Here is a 27272-nt window from a genome sequence, read left to right on the forward strand (position 1 = left end):
ATATTTTGATACTATTTGTCTCTATCAGCATATTCATGATGAAGCTCACTTTTCTTTAACTGCTTTTTAAACTTAATTTATTCCTAAGAGCTTTATTAATCTATATTTAAAAATGTTATAATTTATATAAATATACTTACTATATCTTACTATTACATCGAGGAATTCATGTCTTCTGAAGATTTACGAATTGCCACTATTTGCTAAATCGAGATTGAATCTACAAATTTTTACTAGAATTTTTTAAGTTTTTTTCCCTAAAATAATGAAAAGTTTAGGAGATATTGGGCTAAATGTGCAGAAAATGACAGTTTTTGAGAGAAATAAGCATAAGATTTGAACGATTCAAAATTGTATTGTCAAAACAATTGTTTTTGGTGTTTTTTTTGTTTTAAATTTTTTTTTTTCAAAAAAAAAATTTAATATCGAAAATAATTCGGATTTTAATTTTAATTTTGTTTAAAGTTCTAAAGCTCTCTAATATACTTCAAAAAAATATAATTTAACTTTGATATTCTGTTATATAATTCTTACAAATAAGACAATGTCCTTCATTTTAAATTTGATTGATTCAATTTTGTTTATACACTTTTTTGTAAACACATACAAGTTCCAGTATTTATGATAATCTATTTGAAAACATTTAATATTTCTCAAATATTTCATTACAGTACGGGAAGTTCTAGCAATTTGCCTTAAAGCACGATGCCATACACCACTAGTTAGATTAAACTTTTCTGTTACCATTTGTGTTCTTTTTTTAAATTAAAGGAATCATCAACATATCAAAATATCTTTGAACTTTGAATATTTCGGCTCGGGATCTATTCAAAAGTTTTGCCTAAACTAGTAGTCAGTTCGCCGACATCACGTCCCATAAACGGTCTCTCGTCCCGATTCAAATTCAAATTATAAATTGAATTCAAATTTGCCGGGTTCGTTGGATGCAGGAAGCGCCCACTGTACAACTAACGGGAACTCTGCGCCTTTGTCTGGGACAAAATCTTCAGAATTGAATTTGGTCCAAGTTATAGGATGTGAAATCATTTACTAGAATAGAAATATATAGAGGTATTTGTTACCAGAAATAATACGATGTTGTAACAGGGATTTTAGTATTTGTTTCATTTCAACAAAGGGATTTTTCAATTGTAAAAAAATATTTTTGTCTATTTGTTAACGGAAGCAGTCTTGTTATACAAAATGAGGATGAGAGAAAAAACTGAATATGAAACAAAACTAGAAAAAATAAATAGAAAAATTAAAATACAGGCGTAATTCATCAGAAAGGATGTAGAAATAGAGAATTTCAATACACAAATCCTAAATCGATTGGTATTTGGCTTATAGAAGTTGTATCTGAATCACATTTTTATTGATTTTTTGTCACAGTTAATATAATAGTTGAATTCTTTGAAGTATCAAGAATTTATTCAAACTATTAAATAATACTCTCAATTTGTTTAAAATAAATCTATTAGAAACATCATCTTAAGATTAAAAATTCTTTCTAGTAAACCGCATTTTTGTATATCTTTTTACTGAATGTGCCGGTATATATATGAACTTATAGGAACATAAATGGAACAAATATTTTTTCAAAAAGTAAAAAAAACTAATTATACTGTGAGAAATTTGGGTACTAATTATGTTTTTTTAATAGTATTTAGTTATAATTTTAAAAGGCTTTTTGCAAAATGTATTACCGCTGTAAGGTAAAGATTATAGTCCCTCGAGTACATAATTATGTATAATAAAATCTAGTCGTTTCCTCTATAGACCTCGTAGACTTTTCTATACCCAAAACTTTTCAGAAATGTCATCCATTTCCAAACAACCAATCAAAACTTTCTGAATCCTTCACGGCCCATCGAAAAACTTATACGGTGTACAAATTTCTTTAATGCAAATTGGAAATAGTAGTGCTGATCATATTACGAATAATCCTTTAATAATACAGTAGTTTGAATAGATTTATATTTAATTTTTATTTTTTCACTCTTTTTTTCTCTTCTGTTATACAGAACAAAAATGTTTCACACAAGTTACTTATAATTATTTTTTATTATTATTGATATTATTATTGTTAACCTTATTAATATTTTCATTATTTGATTATCATTTATTAATTTATTTAATCCTTTCATTTTCCTTCCTTTTTTCATTATTTTGATTTTCAACATTCACTTTCAGCTGATAGATTGTATTTATAATCTGATTTTTGAAATATACTGTGAATAATAAATAAATAAAAATTAAACTTCTTCACTTAAAGAGTGTTTGAAATATACTTCGCAATAAATAATTATCAGAAAACACTGAAACTTTAACACTAACAATAAGATTGTCTTAATATTTATTCAGTATAATTATAATTTATTCAGTAACGTTCTAAACCTGCATCATTATATTATTGTCAAAACAAAACTTAAAATTTGTTAGGAATTGAACTTGTTGAAATTCCTACATTATTCTATATGCCCGTTATAAAAAAATCGATGAATTTAAGTTCACATAACAAAATATCCAGTTATTCAATTTATTTAAATTCACAGTATTCGGAAATATTGTCTGAAGCTTCTGTAACAATTATACAATCTTACTTATGTAACATTATGTAACTAATGTATTTTTGTGAATATTTTTATAGCTCAGATCGATTTTGATTGTATGATCATATTTTTTTAGTTGCACACATTATCTTTACTTCTAATTTTAAAACGTCTACGATCAGTGATAATTTAATATGTGTAGTAATAACTATGCACTGCCAATCGATTAAATTTTTTGTATGCCTATTTCTACCTCTTTATTGGGTTATTATATTTGAATTTTATTTTTACTTCTTATTTTTTCTAGTTTTGTTCTATATTTATTTTTTTTTCACACCCTCATTTTGAATGACAAGATTGTTCATTATTATGATTTCCATTAACAAATAGACAAAAATATTTTTTTTTACAATTGAAAAATTCTTTTATAATTAGTAATTAGAAGTTGCATTAACAGTAGTTTTTATTTTCTAAGTTTCAATACTATTTTCATCACCTTTTTCTCTCCACACAAACACGACTTTGCGTCCACCTATCTTCCCTAGTGCGTTTCTCCAGACCTACCGACTTGGTCTGGCATCATCTCATTGTGTGATCTTAGTCACGGATAATTTGCAATGAAAGAAACCAATATCAAGATCCCCTTGCCACGATTTAACGAATGGGGCGTTCGGTTCTGAGACTTCGAGTTTTTGGAATCCTTTTCCACCCAGAGAAGAGAATCAAAGAAAATCCTCACGCGTCTTAGGAGACTGGGAAAAAAGAATAGAGCGATAGCTGATAGGAATAATTCGGATAATGGAATAAAACTAGTGGTGCATGTCATCGTGCCTTTGGAAAATTGTTGGAACTTTCCGTACTAAAAATAAAACTTCTTAAAAGAGCCTTTCAATTTTTTGACAACTCTGGAGAAATGAAATTTTTGAAAATTTTGAAATTTTTTAAACAAAAATGACTCGAAAAATTAGATCTTTTGAAAACTTTGAACTTTTTTTCGAATCTCTATCAAATATCTTATAATTCAATGTGCATATAGCTAATGATCGCTTTTGATCCCCCAAGTGGCATTGTGTTCACTTTTTTTCACTCGATTTCCGTAACCGCTATACCTGCCTTCTCAAAATTTTTCATTTTGACGATACAAGTAAATTGTTCTTGAATTATTAAAATCGGACGCTGCGGTCTTTCAAAAACTGAGTTACCATTATTATCTTCGAAACATCTGAACCTGCCTTGTCCAAAAACTAACTAGCACGTCGTAAAAAATTCCTGACACTCTAGCATTATTCCAAAATTAGAATATCAACTTTATCATTAACAAAGTTGACAAACAAGAATAAATTTATTAAGAAATACTAGCGATATTAATAGCTATAATATAATATTGACATAATTACAATGGCTTACAAACAAAGTTGATATACAAAACTAAATTTATTAAGAAGTAGTATCGATATTAATAGCGATAATATAATATTGACATAATAACAATGAGTATATTTACAATAAAACCGTATTTAAATTATAAAATCTAAGTAAAATTACTATATTATATTTCGCGAAAAAGAGAACGCTACTGTCTAGCAATCTAAGGAATACATTCTGCCGTGAAATAGACCAATGTTATAAGAAGACTGTTATGTAGCAGTTTTCATATAAAGTAGTACTAAAAACTGTCAAAATCAAAATCAAAATATGATTGCTGTGCACTCAGGCGATTTAGATAAAAAACTAACCTAGAAAATGCACAAATGTCTAAAAAAACGATGTTATCATATCTGGTTCTTTGAACTATTGTTTTATATCACCTGAATGAAGTTAAATGTTATGTGTAAAATGCCTTATTGCGCATGAAATACATTGCTTATGACAGTATTTAGTAGCATTTTGTGTATAATTGGAACGTAACATCGCTTTGCCATAGCATTGCTCTATTTTACGACAGAATCGGCTCATTAGTCTCGATTTTTGGAGGAGGCTAATAGTATTGTCTGCAAACGATTGTTTCATGAAGCAAACATATTTTTCAATTATAGATGAAATATTGTACAGATATTATAAATAAAACAGAAAACCTTTGCCATTACACATTTTTTGTTACTTAAACTATCAATTATGAAAACTTTTTTCAAGTCACAATTCATGAAGAAAATAATCAAAATATTTTTTATGGCAAATATGAATATAGGTTCGCCCATAGGTAAGCGGTTAAAAGCAAAGGGGCTTGATTCAGAGGTTCCGAGTTCGAAACGCACTTCTAACAGCCAATTATCAGGCAGCAGTGACAACGATTTTCACTTAGAAATATAGATAGCAATATGTTTACAAGCGAAAATTGCTTTTATCCGGAATTGCTGCAGCAATAAAAAGTCAGAACTATTAGATAAATTCTAGTAATGAAATCATCAAATATTGATGGATTACTCATTGAGTTAACAAGTATGGAAAAGTTCAGCTCTACAGCTTATAGGACGTAAGGTTATGATTACGATTAAGATATGAGAGTGAAAAATATGATTAAAATAAAATAATATAAATTTCTTTGTGTTGTCAAAATTGAAATCATAATAGTCTAATCGCAATTCAGCTCTACGTTTATGATATTGTGCGGTATCAGAAAAGCCACCTGCGAATCGAAGAATCGTAGTATGGGAAAATGATTAGACGTTCGGAAAAATCTTTGGCATTGCCGTTTGTGCCTTGAACTCTCCGAGCCGTGCGCCACGGGCACGACTGTACAAGTGAGAGTATTTGATAAGGTTAATAGGAGTTTTGGGACTATCTCATTCTTAAGTTAGGCACAGTGGCGTAGATGCCTTCAGATATTTTATATTATTTCAAAAAAATAGATGTTTTTTGTATCTATTATTACAACGATATTATCAATATATAAAAATAGTGATTATATAATAAACTTTATTATTCTGTTGTGGGGATCAGGCAGCTAGTCATGATTTGTAAAAAAAAAACATTGGACTTGTCATTTTATATTTTCATATCAGAATATTTTATAACGAATAAAATTTATATATTTTTTATACGTTGGGAGTTTATACTTTAATATACTTTACTACTCCCACACTGTTAATGGTTAGTAGATATATAGGTGAATTTAAAAGTCTTGGACTTAGTAAGAGAAATTGAAAGTACAAGAGTTGGTGAAGAAATGATAGACATGATAAAAGATAGTTGGTTAATAGATTTTTTCTACCTGTGGCTGCCTCACTCCTATATTAGCAAATTTTAATTATGAATACTAGCTTAATTTTAGACCATCTCAAAACTTCGTGATGTATCAATTAAATCGTTTCCTGTATATATCCGTACGTCTTTGAAACAGTTTTTCTTACAAAATCGGTGTTCTGTATAATGAAACTCCGTACCTCTGTGGCTGCGATGCGTGTGCGTTTTTCCTATCCAGCGTACTGATGGCTCCTGAATGATTTTCTTTGCGGCTTTTATCCGCATTTCAACTCTTCAAAGAGAAACGAAAATGAACGATTCCGTAAAACTATGTCAATTGAACATTTATCGCAATTTAGCAGCAAATTTCGAATAGCTGACCGAGTTCTCTGAGGGATTTGATTTGATTTCATCTGCCACTTGATTTGAGAATTCACTTACAAAAAAATTTGAGCGCACATTTTTGATAGATAATAGGAGTACTTATTAACAGATTATTTCAAACCATAAAATACCTACAAAGTAGATTAGGTAAAAAAAAATATTCGATTGACATTAGCATACTATAAATTTTTTCAGCATGATTCGATAAAAATATCTTAATAGTATTAAATTATTAATGCAATATAGAGTGAAACATAAATTTGCAATTAAGTAAAGAATATAAGGGTAAACATTGACATGGTTCTAGATTCTAGTGCGGAAATAGGGATCAAATGATGTTCTTATAAAATTAGCAAGATTTATTGAAAAAAATATGATAAAAAAAATTGATTAGAATTGATTGAAATTAGAATTGACTAGACAACCATTTTTTTAATATTTGTATACATGATAAATAAATGCTTTGCACTAATTATAATGGATTCGAATTTTGAAATTCTAAAGGCTTTACTGAAGTTCAGTAGTATTTAGAGCACATGTGCATATTATGATAGTTTTTTCTATTAATTTATTCTATTATAGTTCATTAATAAAATATATTGTACAACTATTTAGTTTATCTTCAACTAAAATTATTATATTGATAAAATACAATAATAATATATGTATATATATATATATATATAATATTTAATATTTCTGATATTATATACATGTACGTAAGTGCATCTTTTCGTAGGCTAGACTACTATTATTACTGACCATAAAAAGTGGCAAATTTTTGTGTATTGACGAGTTTATTCGTCATGCGTATAAAGCTTTCATCATTGGCAATTAGGATAACAATTATTGAAAAATTTTTTTTTTTGAATTTGAAAATATATTTAAAATAAAGAGGCTAACTACAGTACAAAAATAAGTTGTAGGGGGCATTTTACCACCAAACAATTTTACCTAGATTCTGACAAGACAAAAGTCCATGCAAAGTTTAATGAGCCAACTGATACTAACATATGAACAATAATATTTCAAAATTGAATCAATATTGATTAACTGTGTCATATTTATACTCTAACCTCTATGAGCTTGAACTATTTTGTAGCGCTTGTTGAGAACCATTATGTATTATTATAATATTTTATGTTAGATCTTTATCAAGATAAGTTTGTAAGTTTGTAAGTTAGTACCAAATCTAGCATTTATACAAAACTTTTATAAATTCAACCTTATCGTACAATAATGGTCGAATCAGGTAAAATGAAAGATTCAGTCATGATTAAACCGCCAACAGGTTCAGACTAAAAAATCAACACTCAATCATGCAAGTTATAATTTGAAATAAAATCAATAAATCTTAAAAAGTGGTTGTTTTTACATATCAAGAAGAGAACCAATAATTAATATCTCTTCACGCTTTGCCTTGAATTTTTTTCAAATATTCAATACAATAACATTCCACCGAATTTTCAGCAATAATTTAAAAACCCGGGAAATATTATCAAAATTTTTTATTCCCCAACCAGATAAAACTAATTAATTACATAACATGTAACATCATGAAATTAAGTACATTTTTTGCGATAAAACAGCAGTACATAAATCTCGAATGACACAAAATCCTATGATGAATGCAGCCCGTCATATATTATATCGTAAACGCTATATAATCAGTCCAATGGTACGAGTAGTAATTTATATCAAATTATTTACCAACACACATGTCCATGTGTGGTGTACATTCAAATAGAGAGCACAGAGCAACCGAGTACATAGCACCACGTAGAGCACAGCAAACGGTATAGGGCACTGCGTGTGTAATCAGCTAATGGGCTAAACTATAATTCAGCGGACGGCGATCGCTGATTGGCGAGAAAATTACGTTATCAATCGGAAATGGAACAAGCACAGTTTAGATGTTATGGGTTCTCTATATGAATCTATATGAACAGATTATGATAATTTTGATACGATTACCTACCTGGTATTATTGATATTGGTATGGATCAGGAACAATATTAGATGATAGGGTTAATCAATAAGAAAATGTTCCTTTGTATATAGAAAGATATTTAGTCGATTACACTTTGGTTGTGTTACTATCAATATTATTTTTATTTTTCGAATGTTTAATTACAGTACGAGAAATTTTAGCTACTTGCCCTACGGCACAATGTCATGCACCACTGGCTGAGATGTGGCTTGTTTTTCATTTTTTATCGTTTTTTAAATTGTATGAATTTGAGCAATAAGTGTATAAATATAATCACATAATAGGTTATGCTGAATTCAAAACATATGATTTAAATGTCTATTGTTGGGGCTCGCCCGTAGGTAAGCGGTTAAGAGCGACGGGGCTTGTTTTAGAGGTCCCGCGTTCGATACCCACTTCGAGCACTCTGTTGTCAGGCAGCAGTGACAACGAATATCACTTGAAAATATAGATAGCAATATGTTTTCAAGTGAAAATAGCCCTTGCCCGGCGTTGCTGCACCAATAAAAAGTCAGCCCTATTAGATTAATTCTAATAACAAAAATCATCAAATATCGATGGATTAACAATTGGGTTACCATCTAAAAATACAAAGTAAGGAGAAGTTTCAGTCCAACAGCTCATAGGACGTAAAATTCTGATTGCTGTTAAAAAATAAAAATGTCGATTGTTGTCATGTAGGTTCATAGGTTTGATCAGTGTGCTAAATATAAAAGTAGAGAACATCGAGTTTTAACTCCTTGGGGATGGCTATTCACCTGAGTGGACAACGTACTCTGTTAGGCTATCTGTGAGGTACAGGTTATTTTATAAACAATGACTCAGTTTGCACCAAAATGTTGAATAGATTACATATAGCAGTGATAAACAGTGATGTATTTTGAAAATAATTTAGTTATTTTGGAAGTATTTTTAGCCTTTTTCTTTGCTATATAGTCGTTTTTTTGAATATGGCAAAACTACTGGCGTATTTTGTGAATTAAGCAGTAGAAGAAAAACAACAAAAACCAATGCCACCACAATTTTGTAAAACGTCTTGTAAATCAGTTGAGGTGATTTTCGAATATCTCAAACATTTTCATCTACATCGTTCTCAGACAATATACTGACTAAATTAGTGGCATGTTCTAAATGCAAGAGAAAGAAATTGGAATTGTATAGCCTCTTCTGACAGAAAAGCATCTCATCCGCTGTGCATGATGGAAAATTGCTTTAAACGTTACTATTCTTTATAAAATGATCAAAAATAAATTATGTCCTTCTATGACTACAAATTTTTATCAAACAAATTGTGAAATCAAGTTTGCAGTCGGTACAGTAGATTGTTTTGAAATCGGTGCCGTTCCGTATGTGTTAAAAAGATGGCCAAACTTAATATTAGTTAAAATTACAGAAAAGTCAATTTAAATACTTCAGAATAGGATCCAGATTTAATATTCACAAAAAAACTTATAGGCGGCTTTCTGTAACATTTATGATAGTTATTACGTTCAATTAATTTCTGCTAATATTACGATATAATTCACTTTACACTAGTTCATCAAAATTTATAATCTTAATTTCTATTCATTTATCTATCTATTTATTTATTTCATCATTCTCATCTGCCTGGCCATTAATCATTCATCTCGTATCAGTATCTATAACTAACTTCTTTTTCTATTTTTTATCCATATTTATTCGGGTATCTTAATCTCTATTTAAATATAAATCTATTTTAGCCACCTTTACTTTTTTACTTATTTTTCAATTCATCTATAGTTACATGCATTCCCATATCCGCAATCTGATAATGTATTTTTCTATCATCTATTAGTTTCAATTTGTATGCCCATAAGTTATGGGCCATAATTTACATTATGACAGTAATTTTTAGTAGGTTGAGTAACATTTTTTCTAAATTTTTATGTAATATTTATTGATAGCTGCTGGTTAGTCACGATAATCCGTATGAAATATTTCAAATAAATATATGAATCTTAAAGAGGTATTCTGACTTAGAATTTTTAAGAAACCGAATTTGTTTTTTTGTATTTTCAAAATTTGACTATCAAAGAATATGTGTTCAAGGGTATTTTCTCAAAATTTAAATTATATTTAGAGATATGGCTTTTGGACCACGATAATTCTTCTGTTTCCTTCGTTCTCAAAACTTCAGATGCGTTTTTCTTCAAACTCTGTCTTATTCTTTACTATGTTCACGATTTCACAACTGCTACTGGATCGATTTACTTGCAACTTTCACAGTCCTTTTTTATAGATTTTTATTCAGTACGACCTAGGTTCATCCCCAAATTTCAGATTTCTACTATTTTAAAAAAATCGAGAATATCAAAAAAAAATATTTTTTTAAAACAGTTGATGTGTTATAAGAAATATTTGCTTATTGTTAGTACAAGATATTTTTCAATTTTTGCTTTTCATACCGCTTTAAATGATATTCGCATAAATTATTTTATTACCTTGAACCTTTCCACCTACGTCGTCTATAAATTCTAATTTCTGCATATTTCGGGTAAGCAATTGCAATTTTTGCTAAAGAATATATTCGATATCAGTCATGTGGGCGTGAATTCTAGTCGATATGTGCGTTTGACGCTTGTCGTGTTAATAACGTGTCAGCGTTTTGCATATATCCTACCGATTGCTGATACAGTCATGCAGTTTCCTCTAATGCAATACAGAGAGAGCGATGCGTTTTGGCGTAATTCGAATGGGTGTAGTCGATTCTACCGACCGATGAATTCAATTAACTTCCAATAAATTTCATTTTGCAGAAATTGATCAGCAGTACATTTTAGCAAATCACAAATTGTGATGGAGTTTGCTCAATGTTACCTGGAGTTATTACTAGCGAATTGTAGATTTGCCAAGATTATCTGCATGTATTGGTAACTATTTTTGTCTCCATATTTCCTAAGGTTTCGAACCAAATATTTAATAACAAGTTGTAAGTGATATTTTTTTGTGTCAAAATGCATATATACTTTTTGATATGTGTAAATAATCGATTTAATAAATATTTTACAACTTCCCCTGGGGTGTACGTCATCATACCTTATAAAGAATAGATGTATGCGTGTGTGTGTGCGTATGTATGTATGTATCTATGTTTGGATACAATTTTTTGTTCACGATTTCGTGCGCATGGAACCGATTTGAATGATTCAATAAAATTCTATTTCTATTAATGCAAAGACGTACTGATTAGTTTTTGGCAAAGACAGGTCCAGCCGTTTTGAAGATACGAGGCAATAGTGACAAAAATGGTAATTTAGTTTTTGACGTAACGGAGCGCCCGTTTAGAATTATTCATAAAACATTTGACTTGTATTGACAAAATGAGAATTGATCAATTTTTTGAGCGGCAGGTCGGTTTAGGAGATACAGAAAAAAATGTAAAAAAGAGGATATTTGGCAGTCTAAAATAAACAATCATTAGACATATGCACATTATCAAATTATCCAATATTTTATACAGACTTTAAACATGAGTACTAATTTTAGAAGAATTATGTTTTTTTTACCAAAATTTTTAAAGTTCAATTATACGGTCCAAACAAATTTCATAATTTACAGAAAAGAAAAAAAACAAATTTTTCTAGTTTGAATCAAAATTTTAAATTTACAATTAAAAATGTATATTTTTCATATGCGTTTTTGTTATCGTAAGAAATATATCCTCAGATGAATTCATTTGGCACCTCTTCTTAATGTTGACATTTTTAAGTGTTTTGAGCGATAAGCTCATCACTGTGTGTATTATTTGAACAAATAAATATATAGTAATTATAATTATCTCTTTGAAAATATTTAAAACAATTGTTATTGATCATTGATCAATATTTAATGATTATTAATTTTTTTTTGAAAATATATATTCTGGTGCAGGAGGTTCTAGCAATTTACCTTAAGACACGATGCAATGCACCACTAGTCTACATATAGATAATTTATATATAATCTACCTGTCTGCCTGACAATCTGTCTGATTTTATCTATTTATTCTCTAGTCTAAGCGTTTACCTGCCTATTCACTCACGTGTTTGCATGGCAACCTGTTTACCTGTATATCTATTAATTTGTTTACCTGAATGCCTATTCATCTGTTTACCTGAATACCTATTCATCTGTTTACCTGCCTACCTATCTACTTTTCTACTTGTTGACTAGCTGACCTGTTTATCATCAGTCTACCAGTCTATCTGTCTACATGACTTCTTCTATTTTTTTGCCTGAATACCAATAATAATAATGCAATATCATTTTGTGGCATACACGAATCCATCACTGATTGAGTCGATAGTGTTCGCGTTTTGTGGTTTGTTCGCATGATATTCTGGTTTGATTCCGTCGCTGAAATAATTCAGTATGGTTTACAGTTGATCCCTGAACTGACATCCAGCGTTCCCGTCACACGTATGTTAATCCAAAACACAACATGATATGCCGGACGACATCGGCCCATATCGAATATGCTTGATTTGCATTTGGCCCGATAGGAAAATATAAAATATTTTGGAATTATTTACAATTTAGAGGTTGTTTTTGCTATGAATCAAATTATCGCATTTTAATAGCATTAATATGAATAAAAGATGTAGTAATTATCTTCTACATTTTATTAGATTTATAGAAATGTGATATCAAGAATTTAGAAAGACAGTTTGATAAAATTATTGCATGCATCCTACTGTCTGACAATGTTGCTTTTTTATATATAACTAGCTGTACCCAATCAAGCCAGATATATTTTTTTTATTATAATCAGCTTCAAAACAAAAAACAAAACTATCAATACTTTGCGTGTAATGTTTACTAAACTCTTACTAAAAAATAAAAATTAATTGATAAATTTTGTATTTTTGCAACAAAATTAAAGTATGTTTGTGAATATAGATAACTTTATTATTTATTTTATTCGTTATTATTTAATTATCACAGCATTACTGTAACTTCCTATAAATATTTTAATTTGTCATATATTAAAATATATGATGAGTTGGCAATCAGAGTGGACCATCCCAAAAATACCTGCAGGCCAATAAACCGTGTCAAAAAATTGCAATTGTTTCAATATTTTTATATTATCTCTAGTCAGTTGACATACTACTTACCTATTGTCTCTACTATGTTGTACTTGATTTTTTATTATATAAATTAAATAGAAGCACCATAGTCCACTCTGGTTTTTCGTAAAACCTGAAACATTTAACGACATGTATAAATATTATGTTTATTCCAGTTTAGCAGCATTATTTAGTAAAATCATATCCTCATAGTTCTCAATTTGCCCTGATTTATGGAATGATCAGATAAAAAGATACTAATTCTTAAAACGCAAATAGCACCTATAATTTTATATGGAATAACAACATGGAGCCAAATAACTAGAACGAATAATGAATAAAGCCATAAAAATAGCATATAATTTTCCATATTTGACCACTCTGGTTAACAACTCCTCATATAAAAGTGGAATATAATTATCAATAATTTTGGTTATTCACATTTTTGACTACTCATTGAATACTCTGGTGAACAACTCCTCATATTAAATTGTTATATAATTATCAAAAATTTTGATGAATCACATTTTGGACTACTTATTTTTAAATAAAGCTGATAATAATCAACAAACTAAATTATATTTATTCATATTACAATATTTTATTAAAATTGTTTATACCAAAATCTATTTGTTTCTAGTAATGTTATAAATAGTTGATAAATGGTATATAAACTTCTATGAATTTTGTAATAATTATCCTTTACCATGTTTTGATCGAATAAAATGTAATGGCAGCTCATAAATTTTCAAATATCGTCTATTCACATATCATCAGCTTCGATATGAATAAAAGATATCCGAGTACTTATAATGAACAACATAGTTATTAAATAGCCGGGCGCGCCGGAGGAAACACAGTATATAATGTACATCGTGTGCATCGGCTGCACGGAAAACTTTAAACTTTTTACATTACCGAAGTTATAATACCGAACTGTAGGTACTACCTAGCGGATTCTTTAGTGAAGCTTATAACTAGTTCCTGTGAGAGAATATAACTTTGCTACTTTTTCTCGTGCGAATTTTTTTTCATTATCATATACTCTGTATATTAAAATTAAGTGTCTCGAGGATTCTTATATTTGTTTCGGTTTATTTAATATTGGTACTCATTACATGATTTATAAAGCGCTCTCTGTTAAAAGTACGTAGATGGATAATCTTATATTATGCTTTATGAATATTTATCAGATAATGGTTGAAATTGTGAAGAAGTTTTACAATTCTTATCATATGCTATAATAATATGGACCATTTTTATAAAAATTCATGTTATTATATTCTTTATCATTGCCATTATAATTCATACTGTGTAAAAATGAATATACAACAATATGAGAAAAGTTAAATTGAAATACTCTTAAAAAATGAGCCTATCTCCAAACTCAATTCAATTCAAACGAAATCATCCAAATAATAATTACTATTTTTTTAAATTTCATACCTCGATATTTTAGGAAGTAATTCTCTTCTGCTTAATAAATGACAGTTTTGGCAAAATCATCAACAATCTAAATTTAAGTTTTTTAAATTTTATTTTTTTTAGGATCATTATAATTATGAAATCCTCAAATTCAGAAATTCTTGTATAGTATCTCTATAAAACCACGAACTAACTGAATTTTCCGAACACGTTGACCACGCTTCTGATTTAATGAAAGTATTAATACCAATACCCAATTATAATTTTGTTACAACAAAACAAGATCCTAAAAACTCTTCCAAATGAATTTGTTGTTAAGTGATTTATTTAAAATTTTTGTTGTGAAATATATGTGAGCTATGTATAGTTTTGTGTATAAATGATTTTTTATCTATGATGAAAGATAAATGATGTATATATGAATAAAAGTATTAAATCAAACTGCAAATCTTCTGAATATATTTTTATATAAAAAATTAATATATATATATATTTAAATTTATATACATGTATACAAAGTACTGTATATTGAATATAAATTTATTTGAACTAATACTCAGCAATACCCAAATTTACTAAAACTGAATAATATTTAATATTGATTAAAATTTATTCAAAAATCTTGGTCAAATAACAATTATGTTGCACTATGTGTATGCACTTTTTTATTTTACAAAATGATATGTTTACTCATTGACCTATGGGGTAAAATAGACCAGGTTACAAATATTTTAAATTCATTATAAAATTTTCATATTTCCATAATGATCCGCTGAGAGTTACACTGAACATAGGCAGATAGTTGTTCATTTGATATACGTAATTGGTTTGGTTTTTACTACATAATTGCTCAAAGTAAAAATGGACCGTTGTGCCCCGCCTTGCGAAAAATGCATTTATTTATCAACTTTTATTTGATTTTACATATTAGCAAAAAATTAATTGTTTACAAAATTTCAAAAGTGTGGAAATTTGTTATAAATATTAATAATATTAAATGAATTGTATCTTTTTATTTTTTTTATTATTTATGTTATAATGTTTATTTAATAATTGTAATATATACAATTACAATTCTTGCAGATTTTATATAAAATTTCGCTAGAGGCAACTTTGTATGAAATCTACAGGGAGAAGAACCTACTCGAAACACAGAATGCATTTATGTAACCTCTGATGCTTATCATCTTTATCCATCAATCAACTTCCTGATATTAAACTTATCTGTAATTACACTTTGCAAAGTATCAAAGATATTATCATTTTAAATTTAATAGCTAAATATAAAGTTTTCCCCAGGTATCAAAAAGTTTAAACAAATACCTTCGATTATACGCTGCGGGAGAACGTAAGATCCGCTTATATCAGGGTGAGCCGTTGTGCAATTATAAAGTTTCTTATAAAATTGAAGTCGAATCTCGTATCATTGGGTTTATCACTTCATCGGAAAAATAAAGCAGTGATGGACAAGGATATCATCGTTATATTACATAATATCATTACATTATGAAATAATAATAATAAACAATTATAAGTTCAGAAAAATTATTCTTTGCTAATATCATACTGATCATAATTATAATAATAAATTGCAAACGAGCAATATTTAGAAAAGGTTATATTTAAACAAGCATGCAAAAGTTGTCAACAACATATAATATAATAAATATTACAATGAGGATACAATATATAGCGTAGAGCGAGGCACAAAGATCCAATATGACTGAGCAAATATATTGTGAAAACCAAAGCAAATATATCACAATAAATAACACATAACAAAGAAACAACTATCTGACTATGTTCAGTAAAACTCTTAGCTAAGTCATCATTTTAGAAATATGTGGTTTTTCTGTCTTTTAAAAAAATTGCAAAACCTTCGTACCCCGGTAAAAGAAGACGTCCAATGTGACTTTGAGCAATTACATTGTGAAAACCAAACCAATTATAATACAAGAAATAACACACATCAAATAAACAACTACCTGACTAGAGTCAGTAAAACTGCCAGCTAATTGCTCCCCATTTTAGAAATTTGTTGTTTTTCTGTTTTTTTTTTTTAAATTTGTAAAACTTTTTTACTCAGGTAAAAAGAGAAGGATGCGGTGCAAACATGTCCAATGTGTAATTTTGACTTCAAAGGGATTTTACGAAATAATAGCTAAATTATTCAACTAATGCAAAATATAAATTTCATTGGTACATATTTTGCAGAGATAATTCTGTATATAACCTTGATGTGGTATTTCATAAAAAAATCAACAGGAATAATTTTCATTTAACTTATCTCTTGTAAAATTGTTTTTTTTTTAACTTAATACACTTTTTAATTTACTCTTTCTCATTGTTTAACCTTTTCCAAGGTAAAGGTGCAGTTTATCACCGACGTGTTAGTTTTTATTTGGCCGTTTAATTGTTGATAGTTTACATCTTTTTTTTCTACTCTCAAATATTGTTGTTACAAAAATCCTAACTTCACTTGTTTTAGAGATATCGGTGGTGGACCTCTTACCCGCGGACCTTAAAGACCCGCTCTACCCTATATCTCGTATTTTATATACATGTAATACAATTGAATCTTTAGACTCTCAATACATCAATATTTCAATTTATTAATACGAATCTATTAATGTCTATAAATGATGTAAAAAATATTAATGTATCCATGTTAATATTGTATCCCGGCGCCTGAATCCGCTGCCACCAAGCGTTCGGGCGGTAGCTGAAATTCGAAATTGACGTGATAGCCGTAGGCTAGCGGTAAATTATCAGAGGGATAAAATCCACGAATAATGGCGCCATAAACAAATTTACATGGCTGATTTGCCGAGCACACAGGGAAGGGTCTCTGTGTGTATTCAGATTTTCTGACTTAATTCGACTTTGATTTTGATTGGCCGTAGAGATGGCGCTTTACGAAGTTTAATGAACCGCGAAGGATCGGTCGCAGATGTGATTTTCAAATACGAAATTGGGTTTCATGTCCTCTTTGTTATTAGCTATCGGAAAATATGAATGATCCTTCATACTTAAATGATATTAAAATATTCTCATCAAAGCACAAAAATTTGTGGTATGTGATCTGGGTTTCATTGGTTTTATTTTATTTTTTTTCACAAGTTGTTTTCTTGGCTTGATTTACTTATTAATTTATTTTCCTAGTAAGTCTGATCTACTAATAACAAACGAATTTTTCAATTCTATGAAGCTTTGTTGGTATTTCGGTCAATTGAAACGATTGGCGAACTATACTATTGCTACATAAATAGACTTATAGTACAACGTCTTGTTCACAATTTACTCATATATTGAATAAAAAAGTTTAATATAGTTTGAAAATTGGAATCTTATGCTTATTGAACAATTTTGTTTACGACCATATGCTTTTTTAAATTTTTAAGTAATAGTAAAAAAAGTGGAGTAGAGCTAGCATCTCATTTGATTTGGAATTGAAAAACTAAGATCAATGTTGTCAAAATGCAAAATAAAAATATTTATATTTTTGATCAATCAATCTAAAATCTGAATTTTTTATCGCGATTTATATTAAAATTATAATATAATTATTCTCAAAAAAAATATAAATTTAATTTGGTATTTTCTAAGTAAGTCATTCATTAACGATTAATATTCAGATAGAACTATTTGTCTATATATTTATTTCAACGCTATATTCAATCTAGTATTACTTAAGATATCTAATTTAGGCCTCATCTTTCAACCAAAAATTGAGTTATTCAATATATTAGTTAATATATTCCTCGTTTGAAGAATTTATATCTCAAATTCTTCAGGTACTTTTGTTATTTTGATTTTTCTAAATTGAACTCTTATTAAAATTCAAATTGCACATTCACTAACTTATATTTGAAAAATAAGACGAGTTATCGATTATTGCCATTATAAATACGATAAGGAACTAATTGGTAATTAGAGGAGAATTAATTTGTAATTTTCCTTCTGTGATAGTTTTTCTTGGTGAAAACTTGGGAAAACTCTAGCTTTAACATGTATATGACGAAAAATTGTTTTTAAATTCATTTGATATATATGTTTAATATTAAGAGATAATATACAAAATACAAATAGTCAATTTATTTTGTGATAGTGTATTTATTCAAAATTTCGTGATACCTTCAAAAGATTGAATAAACTATTTATTTTTCATTACATTTTAAACTTAATAACTTCCTGTAGGGTAAGTTATAGAAATCGCAAAAAATCGAAAATGAAAGTTTTTATATATTTTTACGTTTCAGAGGTTTCTGAATATTTTGGCATACCTCATTGTTAGAAAAATTCATGTATGTGTGTGTAAATGTGCGGATACAAATTTTCGGCGACGATTTTGGAAACACGGATCAACCGATTGGAATAATTCAAAACGCATTCAAATTTTGTTGATAAAGAAACGTGCTGATTAGTTTTTGGCAAAGGCAGGTCCAGCCGTTTCTAAGATACGAGGCAAAAAGATCCAAAAGTGGTAATTCAGTTTTCGAGAGAACGGAGCGTCCGATTTGAATAATTCAAAAATCATGTTATTTGTATGGACAAAATAAAATACCGTTTAAATTATTGCGAAGACATGTCTTGTGGTTTCAAAGCAAAAAGTAAAAAATGATATTTAGCGGTCAAAAATGATCATTATACATATGCATATCAAATTATCAGATATTTTAATAATAAGTATGTATTTTGTTTACATTTCTATGGGTTCCGTATAGATAAAAATTTTCATGTTTGGTACGGGAAGTTTCAGCAATTTGCCTTGAAGCACGATGCTATGTACCACTAGCTGCACGTATTTTATAAATAATTGTTCTGATTTGTTAAATCAATTACTTTAAATTATTTTTACATTATTAAAAAAATAAAATTGATAATTTTTATTACAAAATTTATTCGGAGTAAGTAGTTTTTCCTATAGCCGCTCGTCTGGCCCGCGCACACAAAACACATACCGAGCATCGGCCCGGAGCGCCGAACCGGGCGCGGGTGTAGGGTTTTGACTCATGAATATTTGATTGCGAGACCGAACGGCTATTTTAAATAATTACACCGCACCAAACTGCCTGTACATTCGGCAATGGAATGAATGAATGTACAACGATATAACGACATACAATTTTGTCAATTTTATACTGTATACTTATTGCGCGTTAGCGATTTATACCACGCTTTTTTGTTTTAAATTTCGTTCGACGTGATAGGGGTGGTTACTGTTATCGGTAAAAAAGTCAATTGTGTTCGGATGTATTTTCATAAATTAACATTTTTCATGATTATAAATTTTTAATTGCAGAAAGTAATGAATATTTTGAATAATGATTTGGATATTGAATTGGAATTTGAGTCGACAAGAAATGAAAAAAAAAAACAGTTGTAGAAGTAGGCAAACTATCGGAGTTATTGCAACACTTAATCAGAAAGTGAACTTGTTTTAGCTTTCTATTTTTTTCCAATTTTTATATTTTAAACCAATATTAAACAAATTAATTACATGTCACTACTTCTTTCAAATTGTTATGGTCAGTTTTCTGTATAATTAATAATTAATTCCATGCACTTGCAACTTTCTTTACTTTCTGAAGGTTATGTTTATCTTTTAGCCATTTCTGTTTGTTTAAGACAAAACTCAGAATGAGTACATGTGTGTGTATGAGTGTATATAAGCTATTTTTTGGCTGTTCGTATAAGAACTCATTTTTCTAAATGATTGACCAGATAATTTTAGCGAAAAGCGTAACAATTTCTGCACACGTTTTCGTAAAAAAGTCTGAAAAGTTTTTGAAAATACAGAAACTTAAAAAAATATTTTTAAACTTATAATATTTTAGTCCTACAACATGTGGTTTGATTTAAAATTTATTAAAGTTTGGGAATAATGAGCCGCGCTTTGAAAACATACAAGCTCGTGTATATGCACTTTAATAAATTCTATTATCAACATTATTAGTTTGTTTGAAACATATCATTTTAAAATGACACTGATTGGTATTTAGTAGAGGCAAAAGCTGAATTTTAAAAAATCGGTTGAAAACTTTATCTAATTAACGAAATTTCTAATATTGTTGATCAAGTCAATTATTCTCACATATCGGGAAGTTTTTGCAATTTACAATTTACTTACACCTTATCGATGCACATAGTAATCGTTCTAAATATTTTCATCATCATGTCAAACTCTAGAAGTTTACAAATAACATATTTTTACTGGATTTTACTGCTCTCGCAACAGAATAATAAAATTAATTCCTGTCTACTGAATCATTAATTGAATCAATTTATTCCTTCATTGATTTGCATATAAGATGCGTTTAGCCAATTATTAATGACATAATTTCATCAGCAGCAAAAATTTCTGTTCATTACTTAACGCACTTGTAAACATCTTTATATTTTTTGTCATATAGCATATGTATTAGTTTTTTACGATTTCATTATATAAATTCTATCAATTTTAATCACCAATAAATGTACAACAAAATTCTGCTTTTACAGCACAATGATGGCTAACTTTATTTTGGTTTTATACGTCGGAATGAAGAAATATTAATAATTCATTTCGAATAACTCAATTTACAGAATTTTCCTTTAATACAATAACATTTTGTGTTAATACATCAGAAGTTATCGAGCATGATGATAGCCATTAGTTTAATATCATCTACTTGTGACAGTTCGGCCGGAAAGCAGACGCATAATTCTTTGATTCAACTCAATGGTGCATTCGCCGTTCGCGAAGATGGCTTTGCAGGGATGGATCGGATTGTCGTTAATCATTATATATATATATATATATATATATATTAGGGTAGTCCTCAATATAGATATTTTCATTTTTTTTGCTCCCAGAGGTTCAAATGCATCCAAATTGATAAAAAATCTGACAGATTTAGATCTTAATATTGACTATAAGATAGTCCGCACTTCAACCAAAGTTTCTTATGAAAATAACATAAGAGTAAAATTTCATTTGTTCTTTTAAATTTTATACCTTAGCGGTAAAAGACTCAACATTTTGAGAATAACATTGTATATGCTTATTTTGATCATAAATAAAAAAATACAACAAAAATTTTATATATTGTATATATTAAGAATTTACTTCGGAAGAAGAACCAAGAAATTTACCGAACGTTTTTGAAAAAATTAGATTTTTGAGAGTTTTGAAACAAATTGAATTTTTTTATGTTATGAAACTTTTTTTAAATCTTGAACTTTTATTCTAAGTAATCGTGCTGCGTAGACGACTTACTATTTTTGGTACTTTTTGCTCTGAATCTTCGAAACGGTTGAACCCGCTTTGACCAAGAACCAATCAGCACGTCTCCTTATCAAGAGGAATCGAATGTTTTTTGAATTATTGCAATCGGTTGAATTGTGTTCCAAAAATTGTCGACGTGTATTTGAACACACACATACATGCATCTATTTTCTCTAAGGTATGCCAACATGTTCAGAAACCTTTGAAACGTAAAGATATATAAAAAATTTCATTTTCAATTTTTTTGCGGTTGCTATAACTTACCCTACGAGAAGTTAAACATTGTTAGGCTTTTAAATCTAATCTATTAAAAACAAAACAATATGCAAATTATCTAAAATCTAAGAATTCACATTAAGCCATTGATCAATTTTATGAGAGATAAATACTTCTAATTATAAGTGCAACATATAATTTTATTTGTCAATAACTTGCAAATAAAATTTCAAATATATTCTCATTTTTGATAGTAAGAATTATGACTAACTTATAAATAGAAAATGTATTCAGTAATTGGTTTATTTTCATTTGCTATGAAGATAAAATTAATTATTTTAGCAGAATAGAATACAATTAAGATTTATTTCTGGATCTCATTGAATAAATTTTCTAAGTGATTAGAGACTAATAAGATAATAGTTCCTAAATTATTATATTTCAATGCAGAATTATAGCGCACTTTTTTTTATATTGTGTTAACAATATGTCTTCTATAAAACTTTCAAAAGCAAGTAAATAAAACTTGTCATTTTGAATTTATCACTTTGAGAATTAACTTTTAAAAAGAGTAGCCGTTTATACCTTCTGATTTGTTAAGTTTAAATGAACTAAATAATGAGAACAATGGTTTTAATTCATATTTTAAATATAATATTTGTTCCTGAAAAATTATGTTTTGTGCCAGTTTTCCAGGAGCAGTGTTTTAAAACTAGTGTCTAAAATAATTTTCTCTAATGCAAATGATACATAATATGATGCAGTATTTATATTGTGTTGACATACTGTCTCTTTTATTGCAACATCTTGAAAACTAAATTTGGCATAAACTTATGGTATTGTATTTAATATAATATTTTTTAATTTTTTTAAAGGGTTTTACTAAATAAAATTAATTATATTTTCAAAAATAATAATTAAAAAAATCGCTTACTGGACAATAAGATTTTAAGTACTTTATTAATTTATCTGTATTACAAGAAATAATTGAATATAGTTTGTCCAGATAACATAAAAATATCTTTGAGCTAAAGTTTACAAATCCATGATGATTACATAAATACATCAGTAAAATTTGATGGCTCAGAAAAGATCCTAATGGTTCAAACTACTTAATCTATTTTCCGATATTTTCGATTGATTTGAGAACCACCCCCTTTGTTAAAAATCATTTAGCCCGCTAACGAAATTTGCATTGCATGTTGTTTGAGCTTTGGAAAGTTGAAGTTTGCCTCTAGTAAATTGGAAGTTTCGTTGCCTTCATATTATTTACGACTCGGCTATCGTAACTTATACCGGAGCTGAAATTCCGAGCAGGGCAGAACAACGTGGGGGTTGAATGGGGTAGGAAATTCATTTCAACGCGCCCAGAGAAGTTTTTAGTTTATTACGTAATCCGCACCGCTAAAACCGAACCGAATTATTGTGCTCGGCGGTTGCTTGTTTGTTTGCGATGCATATTTGAAGAGATCAACCTGAAAATAAAAAATCAACCAGGAATTGGTGCAGTTTTACGAATTCTTTGGTTAAATGACCTATGAGGGTTTTGATGTTTAGGAGAATTGATCAACCCAGTTCTCAGACCAATACAATTTAACCTGAAATTGAGTTTTAGGATTTTTTATAATAAATAGGCATATGAAAGCTTTAAAATTAAAAAACTCAAAATTTATAGTCGACTAAGGATACATTGTTGTTTTATATTATTTTCATTTTTTTCGTAGGTCACAGAGTAGCTCTAGAAGGACATTTATAATAACGTATAGCTGCATAGTATAATATTAATTAATAATAATATACTAGTAAGTAATAACTATAAATTGAATATAACACAAACAATATATGCAACCAAATAAGAAAAAATGTGGTAATATGTTAAATTTGGTATATATGGTACTTGTTAAAAATTGAAAATTAATAAACATAAGTATGATAGGTAACTTAAAAAGTTTTGTAAATAGATTCTATAATTCTTAAAAGATATTTTAAAAATTGAGGACTCGAAAACATTGTTACAAAATTCTTTAAAATTGAAATTTTTGAGCTTGACTGGTGGTCAAATAGACTTTGATATGATGAACTTGATGATGAACATTGTATTTAATGTTCGAATGCTTTTTTTCAGCTCTTTTTTTCAGAAGCGAAATTCGTGCAGCTACTATGATTATTATAAAATTACTATCCTTTTAATATTAACTATGAATAAGCTTGACAAGAGCCTGAAATAATATCTATTATTATTGATTACGGCTTGCTTATGAATAAATAAATAAATAAATAAATAAATACGGCCACTAAAACGACATGTAGCAAAAGACAGAATATTAAATTAATTTAGAAGCATATTGTGATCAAAACAATGCTCAGCATAAGTTTTGTTGCTTTTTAAATGTAGATATTCCATAAATTTCCGTTGAACTTCATTTATTGAATTGTTTATATGCAAATTTAGATATTTAATGCGACAGGTCCAGCCGTTTCAAAGATACGATAAGTAAAAAGTGCCAAAAATAGTAACTCAGTTTTTGAGAGAACGGAGCGCCATTAAAAAACGATTATGCACATAGACATGCACAATAAATTATCAGATACTTTATAGAGAATTTAAAAATGAGTACTAATTTTGAAACTATTTTGCTGGGTCCCGTATCAAGATTTTTATTATTTTCAAAGTTAATTTGTACGGTTAAATTAATTTCAAAATTTTCAGATTTTTTTTTTCGAAATTATCGAAAATATACAAAGTTTTATACTTTCAAATTTTTTATACTTTCAAATGCGTTGTTCTAATCGTAAGAAACTTATCCCCAGATGGATTCATTTGGCATCTCTTGCTAATGTAACACATTCTCGAGATTTGAGGTCGTCATTGTAATTATGTGAACGATAAAATATATAGTGATTATACTTATCTATTTGAAAATGTTCAAAACATTTATTATTAATCATTGATCAAGATTCATTGATTACTGATTTTTTGCCTTGAATATTTAATTCTGGTACGAGAAGTTTCAGCAATTTGCCTAGTTATTATAATCAGAACTTAACGAGTCCTATGAGCTTTTGTGCAATTTTGGGAAAGATATATAATTGTGACAAGTGGGGTTGAAGCTCCCTTTCTTGGGGTATGCAATGGCTGCCAAATATTATATTCTAGAATTGCATTCCCATTACGAAAGGGTTACTTCAACACTCCAATCGCCCGTAATTCTTTTATTGTTGACAATGAATATAGATAACAACATACTGCTATCTGAATTTCCAAATGAAAACCGATGTCACTACTGTTTGACATTAAGTTGCCCATGGAGGGTATAAACTTGGAACAATATCTGATTAAACACCCGATATCTCTCATAGAAATTTATCAGATATTAACGCATAGCGTCAATATAACTCAGTTTTGACAAATCCAATGGTAAAAATATTTTTATTATTTATTTTTTAACATTGAACATTTCATTTAAATCGACTTGGACCTATTTAAAAAAATATTTTCTTATATGATCTCACTTCAATAACAATAGGTATATAATCAACATCCGTAGACCGTAAATCTAGTGTAAACGAGTTTTGTAAAGTGTTATGCGGACATCGTAAACCACATATTTTTTTAGTGATGGCAACCCTATATGAATTTAGTATTACAATTTCTGCAAAAAATACTGATGATATATTTTTATCGATTCTCGGTAATGCCTATTTTCAGTTGAAAACATGTTTTGCTATCCAAATCCAATCCTTGCTATCCAAAATATCCATCATGGAACCACTTCTGATTAGTATTCTATTGCACTCTTGCCAATCCGCGAGATAAAGTTTTATTAAATAGAAATGAATAGCATACTGAAGATTTTTTGCATTTATAATTTAATTAGTGCAAATCAGGTTTCGATCCTTTATCCCGGTCATCCTTTTCAGCTAACGCGTTTTCTAATCATTGATAGAGTTGTAAAATCAAACACGAAGTAGATAATACAGTGTACGTACATAGAGTTTACTATACTACTACTGTATGCGAGGGATAGGTAATTGCAACTGCAATTACAGTAAAAGCATTTGCCAACATGTGAATGCTCTATGGCATCCATTGCCGACTCTTTTCATTCCATGTTATGACGGAACACTCGGAAATGATACGATTTTATGCTAGCTTCGTGAATAATTAACTATGTAGACATATTAAGAACGATTGTATGAAATATTATTACGAGTGCTTACAGGTTTATACAATTATAACTAGTTGCCCGGTCCGGATTCGCATGGGTATGTGTAATGTTATAGATCTTCGTTTGTAATATGGAGTTATAGAGATTATTACAAATAAGTTAGTGATTTATATTGAATAGTAAATTAAATCTTTGCAACATAGATTCAATTTTCAAATTTATGTACTTTCATTTTATTATACGATTGCCAACTGTGAATTGATCATTACACAATAAATGTAATTTTGATTTTATTTGAAGAGGATATGAACTGCATATTTTAGTCCATATTCGGGACTCGAAATGCTTTGATGAAAAACAATCATTTTGGATTTAAAGTGTCACTTCACAAAGGCCATACTAACACTGCCAAATAGTCAAAAGTTTTCCACTGTTTGCCTTCTAAATTGGCATTGCAATTTATAATTTAGAAACACAATTTGAATCAAAGTGAGAATTGAATACCAATTCAACTTAAATAATTTAAATTTTACCTAAATATACTTACTTGTATTGAGAAAATGAGGAACTGATTAAAATTTCAGAAATGCAGGTCCAGCGATGTTAAAATTCCAATAAAAAAAGCCATTTGTCGGTCAAAAATGATGCTGTGCTTATGATATTACATCATAAGCACAGCAAATAATGAGATATTGCATACAGATTATATTAATAAGTATAAATTTCTTCATTCATTTTTTTATGGGTACACATTACCCGTCGATGAAAAATTGTATCCGCACATACATACACACCCACATTCATGCACACACGCACATACATACATACATACATAATATGCACACAACACATACATAGTTTTTTTTTTTGTAAAAGTATGCCAAAATGTTCAAAAACTCCTGAAAGATAAGCAAAATTTTTCATTTCCGATTTTTTTGTGATTACTGTGAATTACGGCAAGTTAATAATAGCAGAATTATATATAACAAAACAAATCAATAAAAATAAATAGCAATA

At 28.6% G+C, this 27272-nt stretch overlaps 1 long non-coding RNA gene across 1 annotated transcript in view; it reads left to right on the forward strand.

Annotated features, from left to right (window-relative positions):
* LOC113363209 overlaps window positions 1-27272 on the forward strand; it is a 215618-nt gene that overhangs the window by 12177 nt on the left and 176169 nt on the right. The gene's annotated exons all lie outside the window — the stretch shown is intronic.

The sequence above is a fragment of the Ctenocephalides felis genome, unplaced genomic scaffold (assembly GCF_003426905.1).
Source record: "Ctenocephalides felis isolate EL2017-DRISC unplaced genomic scaffold, ASM342690v1 CF-g0.4_SCAFFOLD_00845, whole genome shotgun sequence".
Lineage (NCBI taxonomy): Eukaryota > Metazoa > Arthropoda > Insecta > Siphonaptera > Pulicidae > Ctenocephalides > Ctenocephalides felis.